This window comes from Helianthus annuus, chromosome 15 (genome assembly GCF_002127325.2).
Source record: "Helianthus annuus cultivar XRQ/B chromosome 15, HanXRQr2.0-SUNRISE, whole genome shotgun sequence".
In the NCBI taxonomy this organism is placed as follows: domain Eukaryota; kingdom Viridiplantae; phylum Streptophyta; class Magnoliopsida; order Asterales; family Asteraceae; genus Helianthus; species Helianthus annuus.
The window spans coordinates 53,109,929-53,125,542 of NC_035447.2; the positions used below are offsets into that span (position 1 = coordinate 53,109,929).

Sequence of the window (15,614 nt, forward strand, 5' to 3'; positions counted from 1 at the left end):
AGCAAAGAACCAAGGAGAAAACCCTAGTTTCAGAAATTCACAAGATTAAGAAGGAATTAAGAGCCCAAGTTAATGCATGAACTCAAATCTTTAACCCTCTAAGCTTGTTCAACAAATGGTGAGTCTAAAATTCTGATTTGGTGGTTTGTAGAAAGTGGGTTTTAACCCAATCATGAATTTATGTGGAAATCTTGTGTAATTGTGAGTTAGGAATTCACAATAGATTGAGAATTTTGTTTAATTTCCATTGTTTGGGTGATTAGGGTTCATACCCACTTTTTTTTTGTAGGAGTATGATGAACATGATGATTTATAATAATATGCTTATAGATGTGAATTGATTCATAATCTGTATGTGATAGAGAAATTAGATAAGTTAATGTAGGATGAAAGAAAGATGTGAATTTGATTGCTTCTTGCTAGACTAGAAAGTGAACAAGTAGAAATATGCTATGAACACTTGTACCTTGTGCTTTGTTGATATTGTGCACACCAAGTGTTTGATGAAATGCTTCAATAAAGAATTCAGCCACATTAACCATAAAATTTATGTAAAAATCATGATTTGAATGTGCTTGTGAAGTAAGAGTTAAAAATGTATGACATCTTATCAAGGAATGTATGTTAATATGTATATGGCTTGAATTCTAAGTATGAATGATTATGTATAGGTGTAAAGGAGGAAGGTTCGAGTCACGCGAAGCAACAAGGAAATCAAGAACGAGGTACGCTACTTGTACAATTCATGGTTTTTATTATATTGATGTGTTTAACATTAGATGTGTCAAATTGAATCGAGTATGAAAATGGTATATGTGTGGGCCCTTTTATGTACGGGTCGAATGATGAAATTGTAAGATTAGTAGGAATGGTATGAAGTTCCATTTGGAACATACTAGCGCGCAAGAAGAAAGTATGTAGAAAATTACAAGATGCGGATGTCATAATGGTTACAAGTCCGTAAGTTGGATTCTTGAGTTTAAAGAAAGAAATTTAGTTCTAATGAGTTTGCATTGTTGTGGCTATGTAGGTAAATCTCAAGTTTAGCTTTCAAGCTTCGCCCAGTTCGAACACACTTCAAGACCCGCCTTATGTTCCGCTACTTTTGTAAAGAAGACAACGCTTAATATTTTGGTCTCTATGTCTATATCTAGTAGTTAAAAACTTAGTTCTTGTTATGTATTTTTGAACTTATCGAATTTCGTATGTGTGTCAAGTTGTTTGATGGTATATATTATGTCCTTTGAAAAATGTCGTGTTAAACATATATTTTGATTGTGAAAAACAAGGGACCGCTCCTTTTATGAATGGGTCATGCCCAACTTTCGTTAGATAAAGTACGTCATTATTTAAATAATTTAAAAGAAAAATTTGGGCGTTACATGAAGGACCCCCCATCGACTTCCTTCGATGCATACATAGACCTGAGCGATTCGACATACACCTTTTTTAACGAGAGCCCGAAAAAGGGTTGGACTTGTCCACCTACATCTAGCATAGGAATTACCCTCACCGATAATCTCTTGCGTTCTCGTCTAAATCTAGAGCAATTAAGGTATCTCAGGCACTTCGGTGTTGTTCCGTCCAGTAAGGAACCACCCGATCCGGATAAATTCCTTAAAAATAGACAAAACTTCATAGACAGCCTCTAGACACGGGGCCGTGTCCAGGTCAGCACGTCCCCGTGTCCACCAAAAGATTCCGGTCTGACCTGTGGTCAGAATACGGACAAAATGTGTCAGGATCTTGTCTGCACATGGGGCCGTGTCCAGCCGACACGGGGCCGTGTGCAGCGTGCTGTCATTTTTGCTATAAAGGCAGCAAGATTCCTGCACATTTGGACCACTCCAAAGACAAAGATCTGGTGAGATCTTCACACATACCATCCTACGTATATTCTAAAGAAGGTTCTCAACAACCATCTTGTCTTTTCTACTTTTGTCCATTGCCTTCTTCTTCAATTTGTCCTCAACACCTCTATTAGAGCTTGAAATCACCATGTTTCCAAGCTTTATTGTGATGTTTGTTAGGTTTTTATTCAAGGAATCTTGTTAAAAAATAAGTTCTACAACATTGTTTTAAGATATTTCTGCTTAAAAATGCTTTCAAAATCAGAAAAATAATTTGAAACTCCAAGATTCCTTGTTCCAAAAATCTGCAGACAGATGAACACGGGGTCATGCTCATTGAGCAGGGGGCCGTGTCTGAGGTACTGTTCCAATAAAATTGAACTCTTTTCGGTCTGTTTTCTCATAATGGCGAGCAAAACTAGCGGAACATCTTCATCGCACTCCAGGAACAACCGATAAGGGAGAAGGTCATCAACGGTAGAAGACTCTCTTGTAAACTACGTTTACGCTTTAAGAGAGGCCATTGATGAGAGGACGGGAGTAGAAGAAGCATTGGTCGACCGTATCAATCACTTAACGGTGGGACTAGAAGGATGTCTTCGAGAGGTCAACCTTTTGCACCAAAGGTTGAACATTCTCACTTCTCCTCCTTTGGTACCAATCATCATCCAAAGGGTATGGTATGTGGTGCCGGAAGTCATCATACCGGCCGAGTGGTACGCCATACACCCGGAGCCCCCTCGAGACATACTACAAGGGGTTCCGGTTGGTGTCACTCCCCCTCCACAAAATGTTGAGGAAAATGAGCCCGCTTTCTTCCTCCCAAGAGAGATAGAAGAATGGCTTTAACAACGTCTAGGGGACACCCCTCGGTTCGGAGTTCTATGAAGCATTTAAATACCGGAAAGCTATTTCCAGAATTTTGATTCCTAATGTAAGAGTAGAACTCCTTAGGATGATTTTAAGTATCAATTGACCTATTTTAGGACTTTTTAGTTTTTATTTTCCTGCTTTGTTTTTAATTTTCTAGGACCCTATGTAATGTGTTATTTTTAATGGAATGATGGTTTTAATTAAATTGGTGTTCGGATGATGTTGTAATGGGTAAAACACACTCGGGATGGTGAAGGATACTAACGGAAACTTGAACCAACACCCCATGCACAAAAACAGAGCCTCCCGACAACTTTTCTTCATTACATCAAGTTCAACACGGGCTGTGCCCAGCCAACACGGCCCCGTGCTGAACAATCTGCAGAAAATAGCCCAGTTCAGGTAACTGGACACGGGGCGTGTTCGCTGAAAACGCCCCCGTGCCCAGGCCTCTGTTACTTTTTGTTACTTTCTGTTACTGGCAACCTAAACACGGGGCCGTGCCCGGACACCACGGGGCCGTGTCCAGATGCCCAGTAACATAAAATTTTGCTTTTAACACACCTTTTACATATTCAATCAACCTAAAAACTTATTTTTGGGACACATTGAGGACAATGTGTAATTTAAGTGTGGGGGGATGCTAAAACCTTGAATTTTACAAGTCCTAATTACAAGCCTTACACAAAACTCTAATGGAACCGCAAACACCCCAAATTTCTTCAAAAAAAAATTCATTTTTCTTACTTGTCTTGGTTTAATTTGGGAATTACAAGTTTTAGAAAGGTTATATTTTTACAAATTTACAACCGATAGCGTCGTGATAAAAAAGAACCAACATAAGAAAATTATGAAGCGGCATGACAAATCTAGTTAAAATTTGATTATATATACTTGATCACATAAAAACCCATTCCCACAAAAAGTGAGTTTTGAGCATACAAATACACATCTTTAAACTAAATGCTCATTTTTCGTTTCTTGTGTGAATAACTGCTTGGTTTCTTATGACTCTAGAACTTGACATGATGATACATTCCCGGTCCTTACCAACTTAAGCCAAAGTAAGTAAATGATGGAGACATTAGGACTAACCCTTTTTCTTTCAACACCATTATTTTTTTTACCACCTACCCGAAATCCCCCTAGTTAACCCCTTTGAGCCCAAACCTTTTCATTTCTTAACCCACAAAACAAACACCCTTTACCCACTAAAACCCTTTTTCATTTTAAACCCTTTATTTTAGTAAAAAGCTCGGTTTTTCAGGTGACATTCCTTATCAAAAAAATGATGAAGCCAAGAAATAAACAAACAAGTTCATCAAAAAGAACTTTGTTTGAAGAAATTGCTTCATTAGAATAAAAAGTTACAAGAAAATAAAAAGTCTTGCGAAAACCGACGCTTTTTACGCCTTTCGCCCTTTTTTACTAACCACTTACCCAACCACCTACATTTAACCCAAGCCTAACCCTTCCCCCAAAAAGTCCTCTTGATATTTACAAAGGTGTATAGTTAAAAAGGAGGAGGATTGATTGCATGGCAAGCTTATGGTAGAAGTAAGTTCCATCCCGCTCTCGAGTGTTTCACAAAAATACATCTTCGGCCGAGTGTTGAGTGATCTCCCGTGAGGTATGTGAACTTGTATGTAAATGAAATTTTAAAGAGGCATGTTATGCCCAAATAAGTAATTTATCTTATGTAATGTTCTAAATAAATCATGACGAATAGGATTGTAAATAACATAAAATAAAGCCTAATAAAAATCTTGGATTCTCGACACTCAAGACAAGCCCAAAACCTTCTCTTCTACCCATTCCATTTGGGAAGTGTAAGCCACATTATAAAGAGTTTTGCTTGAGGACAAGCAAAGATTCAAGTGTGGGGGTATTTGATGTGTGTAAAATGCAACATATAAATTACATCAAATGAGGCATAAAACTAACCCTTTTTAGTATTAATGTTGGAAAAAGTGTGCTTTTGTTTTCCTTTTGTATTTTCAGGATTAAATGAGCTCAAATGAACAAAAGAAGCAAAAATGCAGCCAACACTAACAATAATACAAGAAAAGTAATAAACGTGGCATGCCCGACCCCTCGACAGCATCTTCCCAAGCAAAAAAACAAGAGAACCGAAGGCTGAACACGCCCCATGTTCAATGAGCACGGGTGCGTGCCCAAGTGTCTGCAGAAAAGACAAAGTTGTAGAAGCTTCTATTACCCAACACGGGGGCGTGTCCAGCGGACACGGGGCCGTGGTCAACGCTAAGATTCGCAGAATCCAAGCAAATCTTGATAGTATAGATACGCTTCTGCACACGGGGCCATGCCCAGCGGACACGGGGGCGTGGTCAACTAATGCAAACAAACTGCAATTAATGAAGAAAGAGAAGATGGGTGGACATGGGGCCGTGTCCGAGCTTCTGTGCAGGCTATAAATAGGGGTGCTTGGCTCACTTGCAAATCATCCCTTGGCAAACCACCTCTCTCACACTTCACCCACCCACCACCACCATAACAACCCACATCCACCACCATCATCCATCATCCATCATAGAGTGTGTATAGTAGTCTCGGGATCCAAGATTGATAGTAAGAGTTCTTGATAATCAAAGGCCATGTTTGCCTAAGTCTCTTACATCCCTTGGTGAAGACATGCATTTAGTGTAATACTTTTTATTTTTAATCTTTTCGCACTTTTTATTTGGTTATGTACTAATGACTTTAATAACTAGTTTCTTATGTTGAAGGTGAATCTTCCTAATCATTTGTCCATGGTGTCTTGGCGTTATTTTACTGCCTATATAAAATAAAAGATTTACACCATTCATATCTCCATGGTCTATATTGAGATATGTTGGCTACCTGGTCGGGGGTTAAGGGAATGGTTTGGTAAGAGTCTTGCCTTGTTCAGTGTATAGATCCTGCAAGGACCTGGTTCAAGCTTAGTAGGACCTCCTTCAATACCCACAGGTATTGGATGGCGGGGGTCCGGATTTCTTGATCCCCTCATATGTAAACTACTATTAAAACATTAACCCGGCTACTTAGGATTGTATCCCTGCTGACTCAAACTACTTAGCCGAGGGTAACGTCACCTTCAAAAGAGGGGCCTACCACATTACGCAATAATAACTTAATTAATTGTCTTTCAATAATCAAAGCCTTTAGGATTGTATCCTTGCTTACTCAAACTATTGGGTTGAGGGTAACGTCACCTTCAAAAGAGGGGCCTACTACTATAACTAAGATAATCTCTTAAAAAGTGCAAAAGTGCGGAAATAATCAAAGGTTACACTAAAGGCGATTCGGATCCAAGTGATTCATCTTGTCTATCTGTTTTATTTTTATTTTTTTATTTTCAGCATTTTTAGTTTTTAGTTTTAAACCTTTTTCTAAAATTTTGATTTGATTAGACGTTGAGGATAAACCGGTACTAAAAGCTCTTGTGTCCTTGGACGACCTCGGTATCTTACCAACGCTATACTACGCTCACGATGGGTGCACTTGCCCATATGTGTGATTGGTGTTAGTAAAATATCGTGTTTTATAAATTTAAAACTTGACTAATGTGTTAAAAAGGGCTAAAAATATACATAAAAATATATCACACCGCACGCACACCAGTAATCTAAGGTGAAACCTTACCATATTTGAGGTCTAAAGTGTTATAAACTTTCTATTTTTATATATCTTCTTGTATGTTCATCTTTACATTGATAACTTGATGGAATCTCATTCCCATCAAGCTCACAATCAAGTCTATGGTTGTGGCTTTGTATTAGGGTGATTATCATCAAAGTTATGAGTTCAAACACTCACTTATTTTCTGTTTAAACTTGATAATCAAATGATGAAACAACACAAGTTATCTTCCATATGATGAACTTGTGACTTGTGAAGTGTGAACAAATGGAGGCCTTGGCTTTCCAAACTAAGTTCCACTCCTTCATTTGAACACTCTTAAAACTTGTTAGATTAGATTTACATTCTTGTTATTCATGACCCGCCCACCATTTTCATGATTGTGTTGTGTAGTGGTGAATCATATAATGAGGTTTTAAACCTCCATGCTTGACATACATGATGCTATATGATAATATTTGTTTGGACTTATATAACGCCCATTCTTTTTACATCCGAAATAATAATAATAATAATAATAATAATAATAATAATAATAATAATAATAATAATATACAAATTTTAACAAAATTTGGGCATGACTCGTCCATACAACGAGCGGATCCCTGTTTTAACAATTATCATATCAACTAATTCTACGACAAGTTCAAAAGACATAACAAAGATCTTAACATTATGTTTAAAAAGTCTAGCTACTAACAAAAAATATATACAACAAAGTACTTTTGACCCATAAACGTCAATACAAAAGTAGCGGAAGCGCATAATGGGCGTGATTCATGCGTGTGCTCGTTCCAAGTCGCCAAGCCATTTAAGTTGAGGATTTACCAACATCAAGCATCAAAATTAATTTCATCAGTTATGTTACTTCTAAGCTAATAAACCGAATTAATCCATTTCATACTTTCATTTCGTACATGCACTTTCTTACCCGATGAAACGGGTCAAAACATACTATCTCGTAATTGAGATAAAACATGTCATTCTTTAACCTGTTGAAACGGGCATTTGCAAGCGTATATAAACATCCATTCGGTTCATTTATAATGAATCAAATACATCCTTTTCATCACAATTACATACATCCATTTCAGCCCGTTTATAACGGATTTAATTCATTACTTTCCTTTTTGAATCAACATACATTTCTTCGGTTCGTTTAAGACGAGCCGACTATACACTTGTCCATTCATAAACATTCATTCCCAATGACCCGTTCACAACGGGTTAGGCTACATACTTCATATTTACACTAAACTACTATAGCCTAAGCATTTATACAAAAACATTGAACGACCAAATAAAATTTATGTTTGAAATACAACATACCTTGATTTTGTGCGTCTTCCAGCACTTGAGCCTTCTTCCTTCACGCTTACATTAACAAGTTCATTCCTTCATTTAGTCCAACAAATATCATTCCATCCTATACATAGTTCACCATATGATAACATTATCATAAATTTCCAAATTTCACATATTTGTACTCTTAAGCATTTCATCAAACACTTCGCGGGTTTCGCATTAACATGACACTTAATACAATTATCTTAAGACATGATTCTACTAGTTCATCTACTAATTCTTCAATAATCAGATAAGTCATATGATTCTTTTTACTTTACAACAAATTATCTAGTGTTCATACATCACAAACAAGATCAACCATTAAGATTTCAAGTTCATACATGGTTACTACTATCATTTTGATCATCCTACATTCATAAAGATTTCATACAAAATGGGTTCATGCATCAAGTCTTTAAAATCATCAAAATCAACACAAACCTTATTCTATAATGCAAATCCTACTTCCAATTACTCTCATATCATAAACTCATGATTAGGGTTGAAACCCATTTCCTATAATTCACCAAATCAAGAAATTCGACTTACCACTTCACTGAGTATGTTTAGATGACCGAAAATTAGGGTCATGCAACTGATTATCCTTGAAATCTCTACCCAATTTGATGGAATTGGTAAAACTAGGGTTTTCACCTTGTCCCTGACCTCTGTTCGATCGCCCATAGTCACACACCGTGTGTGTTTTTTAATTTTTCATTCTTTTATTAATTTGAGTTTTGACATTTAACACCTTTGGCCCTTCTAGTTTGTTCACTTATTTAATTTAAACGCTTCTCATTTTATTACTAGTAATTTTAACTTTTGCACTTGTTTAAGAGATTATCTTAGTTATTGTAGTAGGCCCCTCTTTTGAAGGCGACGTTACCCTCAACCCAGTAGTTTGAGTCAGCAAGGATACAATCCTAAAGGGTCGGATTATTGGAAGATAATGAATTAAGTTATTAATGCAAATTGTGGTAGGCCCCGCTTTCGGCGGTGACGTTACCCTCGGCTAAGTAGTCTGAGTCAGCAGGGATACAGTCCTAAATAGCCGGGTTATAGTATTAATAGTAGTTAACTTATGAGGGGGTCAAAGAGTTTGGATCCTCGCCATCCAATACCTATGGGCATTGAAGGAGATCCTACTAAATTTGACCCAGGTCCCAAGCAGGACCTCTAAACGCTGAACAAGGGCAAGACCCTTACCAAACCGTTCCCTTAACCTCCGACCAGGTAGCCAACATACCTCCATATAGACCGTGGAGGTATGAATGGTGAAAATCTTTTATTTTATATAGACAGTAAAATAACGCCAAGACACCACGGACAAACGATAAGGAAAGATCACCTTCAACATAAGTAACTAGTTATTAAAGTCATTAATACAAAACCAAATAAAAAGTGCAAAAGATTAAAAATAAAAAGTATTATACTAAACACTTGTCTTCACCAAGTGATGTAAGACACTTAGGCAAACATGGCCTTGATTGTCAAGAACTCTTACGATCAATCTTGGATCCCGAGACGACTCACACACTCTATGATGGACAATGGATGATGGTGGTGGATGATGGTGTTATGGTGGTGGTGGGTGGTGGATGAAGTGTGAGAGAGGTGGTGTACCAAGGGATGAGTTGAAATGGCTCCAAGCACTCCTATTTATAGGCTGAACAGAAGCCTGGGCACGGCCCCGTGTCCGCTGGACACGGCCCCGTGCCCGTCTGACACTCTCTCTCTTCATTAATTGTAATTCGCAATTACAATAAATGCACCTGCAGCACTCTGACCACGCCCCCGTGTCCGCTGGGCACGGCCCCGTGGTGGGCAATAGAAGCTTCTATCACTTTGTCTTTTCTGCCAGGGCTGACCATCCAGGACACTGCCCCGTGCTCGCTGAGCACGGCCCCGTGTTGAGCTGGACACGCCCCGTGTCCGCTGGACACAGCCCCGTGTTCAGCTGGGCACAACCCCATGCTCAGCTGGGAACAACCCCATGCTCAGCTTTCTTCTTGTTTTTGCTTTGGGAGATGCTGTCGAGGAGTCGGGCATGCCACGTTTCTTCCTTTTCTTTGTATTTATGTTGGATTTGGCTGCATTTTTGCTTCTTTTGTTCATTTAAGCTCTTTTAACCCTGAAAATACAAAAGGAAGACAAAAGTACACTTTTTCCAACATTAGTACTTAAAAAGGGTTAGTTTTATGGCTCATTTGATGTAATTTATATGTTGCATTTTACTCACATCAAATACCCCCACACTTGAATCTTTGCTTGTCCTCAAGCAAAACTCTTTAGTATGTGGCTTACACTCCCAAATGGAATGGGTAGAAGAGAAGGTTTTGGGCTTATCTTGAGTGTCGGGAATCCAAGATCTTTATTGGGTTTTATTTTTATACTATTTACAATCCTATTCGTTGTGATTTATTTAGAACGTTTCATAAGAGAAATTACTTATTTGGGCATAACATGCCTTTTTAAAATTTCATTTATATACAAGTTCACATACCTCACGGGGGATCACTCAACACTCGGCCGAAGGTGTATTTTTAGTGAATCACTCGAGAGCGGCATGAAACTTATTCCTACCATAAGCTTGCCAAGCAATCAATCCTCCTCCTTTTTAACTTTATACCTTTGTAAATATCAAGAGGACTTTTTGGGTGAAGGGTTAGGCTTGGGCTAAAGGTGGGTGTTTGGGTTAGTGGTTAGTAAAAGGGCGAAAAGCGTAAAAAGCGTCGGTTTTCATAAAACGCTTTGTTTTTTTTTTCTTCTTCTTTTTTTCTTCACTTTTTTTTTATTCTAATGAAGCATTTTTCAAACAAGGTTTTTTTGAGGAGCTTGTTTGTTTATTGCTAACTTCATCTCTTTTTTTTTTTTTTTTGTGTGTCACAAGAAAACCGAGCTTTGTTACTAAAATAAAGGGTTTAAAATGAAAAAGGTTTTGGTGGGTAAAGGGTGTTTGTTTTGGGGAAAGAAACGAAAAGGTTTAGGCTTAAAGAGGTTAACTAGGGGGATTTTTGGGTAGGTGGTAAAAAAAAAAAGGAAAATTAATGATGTAGAAATAAAAAGGGGTTAGTCCTAATGCCTCCATCATTTACTTACTCGGGTTTAAGTTGGTAAGAACCGGGAATGTATCGTCGTGGCAAGTTCTAGAGTCGTAAGAACCAAGCGGCTATTCACACAAGAAACGAAAAATGAGCATTTAATTTAAAGATGTATATTTGTATGCTCAATAAAGGCTCAAAACTCACTTTTGTGGGAATGGATTTTTATGTGATCAAGTATATATAATCAAATTTTAACTAAGATTGTCATGCCGTTTCATAATCTTCTTATTTGGTTCTTTTTATCACGACGCTATCGGTTGTAAATTTATAAAAATATAACCTTTTTAGAACTTGTTATTCCCAAATTAAACCAAGACAAGTAAAAAAAAATGAAAAGTTTTTGAAAAAAATTGGGGTGATTAGCGGTTCCAATAGAGTTTTGTGTAAGGCTTGTTATTAGGACTTGCAAAATTCAAGGTTTTAGCATCCCCCCACACTTAAATTACACATTGTCCTCAATGTGTCCCAAAAATAAGTTTTTCGGTTGATTAAAATGTGTAAAAGTGGGTTAAAAACAAGATTTTATGGTACTGGGTAGCTGAACACGGGGTGGTGTTGGCTGAACACGGTCCCATGTCCAGACTGCCAGTACCAAAAGTAAACAGAAGGCTGGGCACGGGGGCGTGTTCAGTGAGTACGACCCCGTGTCCAGGTACCTGAACTGGGCATTTCTGCAGATTTTTGGGCACGGGGGCGTGTTGGGTGAGCACGGCCCCGTGCTGAACTTGCAGTAATGAAGAAAAATTGTCGAGAGGCTCTGTTTTTGCGCATGGGGTGTTGGTTCAAGCTTCCCTTAGTATCCTTCACCATCCCGAGTGTGTTTTATTCCTGCAAATTAGAACTAAACTAGAAAGCATAAAAGTTAAACTAATCTAAAACTAAGGATAGTTCCGCGGAATGCCTCCGTGGTGCGCCACGTTTATAAGGGTCCTTGGCTAGACCCTCCTTATCGGGTGGTTCTGGCTCATCTTCAATTAGGGGGTCATTATTGCCAAAAGGATATTTCATTGAGCGCTCAAGATCTATGCTCCTTTTGAATGTCCCTAATTGAAGAGGTAGATTGTTGTACTTCCGGTTTTTCAAAGCTTCATGAGTTTTTACAAAAGATTTTCCCAAGACTAGAGGAGCGTCATCAAGGATGACAAAGTCGGTTGGGATTACCATTTGATTTGTTTGAACCAAAACATCCTCAACTACACCGATTGATTTTATTACTTTCCGATCGGATAGAAAAATGGGTATTTGAAGTGGAGAAAAATCACTAATACTTAATTTTTCAAAAATGTAGTTAGGCATCATGTTAACACAAAGATCTTTATCAATGGTGATATTGCTAATAAATGAATTTTGAAAAAAACATGGAACCGGTGTAATGTTAATTTCAAAAGGGTCTTCTTTTATTAGCGAAGTTTGATCATTAGTTAACTTAACACTCACCATTTCTTCAATTTTAGTGTTAGTGTTTAACTCTTTTAAAAACTTAGCATGAGTTGGTACTAAACAATGATTTTCGAAAGAAGGTGACAAGAGGTTAATTTCTTCAAAATTAGACTCTTCATGAATTTTAACATTATCAGACTCACCTTTTTCATTGTTTAACTCATGTGTTAGTTTTTCACTTCCTTGTTCTTCCATTTTTACATTTTCAACTATCTCTATGTTATTATTACAATTTAATTCTTCTCTTGCGTGGGATTCCTCTTCCCTTGCGCGAGATGCTTTCATGTAACGTTCGATAGTTTTATTGTGTTCTAATATCCTATTGGTTACTTTGGTGAGAGAAAAAGAATTTGGATCCTCAAAGCTTGAATCCGGTTGTTCGATCCTTGGCTCCTCATAGTACTCATATGAAGTAGATGGTTCACACCATTGTTCTTCATTGTAAGTATATGATGGATAAGGGTCGAAACTTTGTTCTTCATAGTACTCATATGAGGTGGGTTGTTCACGCCATGGTTCCTCATAATAAGAATATGAAGGTGGTGGCTCATATCTTGAATCTTCAAAGTATGAGTATGAAGGTTCATACCTTGGTTCATCAAAATATGAGTATGAGGGAGGAGGTTCATACCTTGGGTCTTCATAGGATGTGTATGAAGTTGATGGCTCGTACCTGGGCTCCTCATAATGGGTGTATGAATTGGATGGTTGATATGAAGTATTATATTGAACCGAGCGTGCGTTACGACAATTAGTGCAATAATTACCCCTATAATCATCCTCATCATAGGTGTAGTTGTAACCTCTTGAGTATTGATCCATAAGAATCACTCAACAGACCACATCTGAGTCTCGGGACCAGAAAACAAAAATAAAGATGGAAACAGAGGCTGGACACGGCCCCGTGTTGGGTGAACACGGCCCCGTGTTCAGGGTCTGTATCTGGGCGTTTTTAATTAAAGTTACTGGTCACGGTGAGCACGGGGGCGTGTTGGGTGAACACGGCCCCGTGTTCAGACTCTGTATCTGGGTATCTAACTAAAAATATGCAGCACGGGGGCGTGTTCAGCGAGCACGGCCCCGTGTTCAGGCTACTGTAAATGCAAACTAAACTAAAATGCAGAAAAATGTGCGCGCGTTTTAAAAAGGTTTTGAAAAACTGATTAGGCCGTTGATTTTAAGCTTTCTTAAAATCCTTGTGTCCCCGGCAACGGCGCCAAAAACTTGATGCGTTTTAGTGTGTATATAATTTTGATATATATTTAAGCCCCTTTTTACACTTTTAACCAAGTTTTAAATTTATAAAACACGATATTTACTAACACTAAACACACATATGGGCAAGTGCACCCATCGTGGACGTAGTATAGTGTTGGTAAGATACCGAGGTCGTCCAAGGACACAAGAGCTTTTAATACCGGTTTATCCTCAACGTCTAACCAAATCAAAAAGTGAGAAAAATATTTTAAACTAAGAAAAATAAAAACTAACTAAATGCTGAAAAATAAAATAAAAACAGATAGACAAGATGAATCATTTGGATCCGACACGTGTATTAGTATAACCTTTGATTATTTTCGCACTTTTGCACTTGTTTAAGAGATTATCTTAGTTATTGTAGTAGGCCCCTCTTTTGAAGGCGACGTTACCCTCAACCCAGTAGTTTAAGTCAGCAAGGATACAATCCTAAAGGGTCGGATTATTGGAAGATAATGAATTAAGTTATTAATGCAAGTTGTGGTAGGCCCCGCTTTCGGCGGTGACGTTACCCTCGGCTAAGTAGTCTGAGTCAGCAGGGATACAGTCCTAAATAGCCGGGTTATAGTATTAATAGTAGTTAACTTATGAGGGGGTCAAAGAGTTTGGATCCCCACCATCCAATACCTATGGGCATTGAAGGAGATCCTACTAAATTTGACCCAGGTCCCAAGCAGGACCTCTAAACGCTGAACAAGGGCAAGACCCTTACCAAACCGTTCCCTTAACCCCCGACCAGGTAGCCAACATACCTCCATATAGACCGTGGAGGTATGAATGGTGAAAATCTTTTATTTTATATAGACAGTAAAATAACGCCAAGACACCACGGACAAACGATAAGGAAAGATCACCTTCAACATAAGTAACTAGTTATTAAAGTCATTAATACAAAACCAAATAAAAAGTGCAAAAGATTAAAAATAAAAAGTATTATACTAAACACTTGTCTTCACCAAGTGATGTAAGAGACTTAGGCAAACATGGCCTTGATTGTCAAGAACTCTTACGATCAATCTTGGATCCCGAGACGACTCACACACTCTATGATGGACAATGGATGATGGTGGTGGATGATGGTGTTATGGTGGTGGTGGGTGGTGGATGAAGTGTGAGAGAGGTGGTGTGCCAAGGGATGAGTTGAAGTGGCTCCAAGCACTCCTATTTATAGGCTGAACAGAAGCCTGGGCACGGCCCCGTGTCCGCTGGACACGGCCCCGTGCTCGTCTGACACTCTCTCTCTTCATTAATTGTAATTCGCAATTACAATAAATGCACCTGCAGCACTCTGACCACGCCCCCGTGTCCGCTGGGCACGGCCCCGTGGTGGGAAATAGAAGCTTCTATCACTTTGTCTTTTCTGCTAGGGCTGACCATCCTGGACACTGCCCCGTGCTCGCTGAGCACGGCCCCGTGTTGAGCTGGACACGCCCCGTGTCCGCTGGACACAGCCCCGTGTTCAGCTGGGCACAACCCCATGCTCAGCTGGGCACAACCCCATGCTCAGCTTTCTTCTTGTTTTTGCTTTGGGAGATGCTGTCGAGGAGTCGGGCATGCCACGTTTCTTCCTTTTCTTTGTATTTATGTTGGATTTGGCTGCATTTTTGCTTCTTTTGTTCATTTAAGCTCTTTTAACCCTGAAAATACAAAAGGAAGACAAAAGTACACTTTTTCCAACATTAGTACTTAAAAAGGGTTAGTTTTATGGCTCATTTGATGTAATTTATATGTTGCATTTTACTCACATCACCGGCATTTACGTCCGTACAATGCCTCGAATGGTGCGGCTTGTATGCTGGTGTGATAACTGTTATTGTATGAGAATTCCACCAAAGGGAGGTGCTTTTCCCAGCCGTTGCCGAAATCAATAACGCATGCCCGAAGCATGTCTTCAAGAGTTTGGATCGTTCGCTCAGACTGCCCATCCGTCTGAGGATGATATGTTGTGCCATGTCTAATCGTGAGCCGAAAGATTTGTGCATCGCTTGCCATAGTTCTGATGTGAATCGTGCATCCCGATCCGAAATGATGGAAGTGGGCACCCCGTGCCTCGAAACAACTTCTTTAAGATAGACGTCTGCGAGAGTGGAGAACTTATCCG

The 15,614-nt window shown here is 38.8% G+C and overlaps 1 long non-coding RNA gene across 1 annotated transcript; it reads left to right on the plus strand.

Annotated features, from left to right (window-relative positions):
• On the plus strand, positions 1 to 1,199 carry LOC110909676. The gene is made up of 3 exons (XR_002575531.2): positions 1 to 118; positions 672 to 725; positions 1,031 to 1,199. It is a non-coding gene; the product is annotated as an uncharacterized LOC110909676 (long non-coding RNA).
• Positions 1,200 to 15,614: the final 14,415 nt, after the last annotated feature.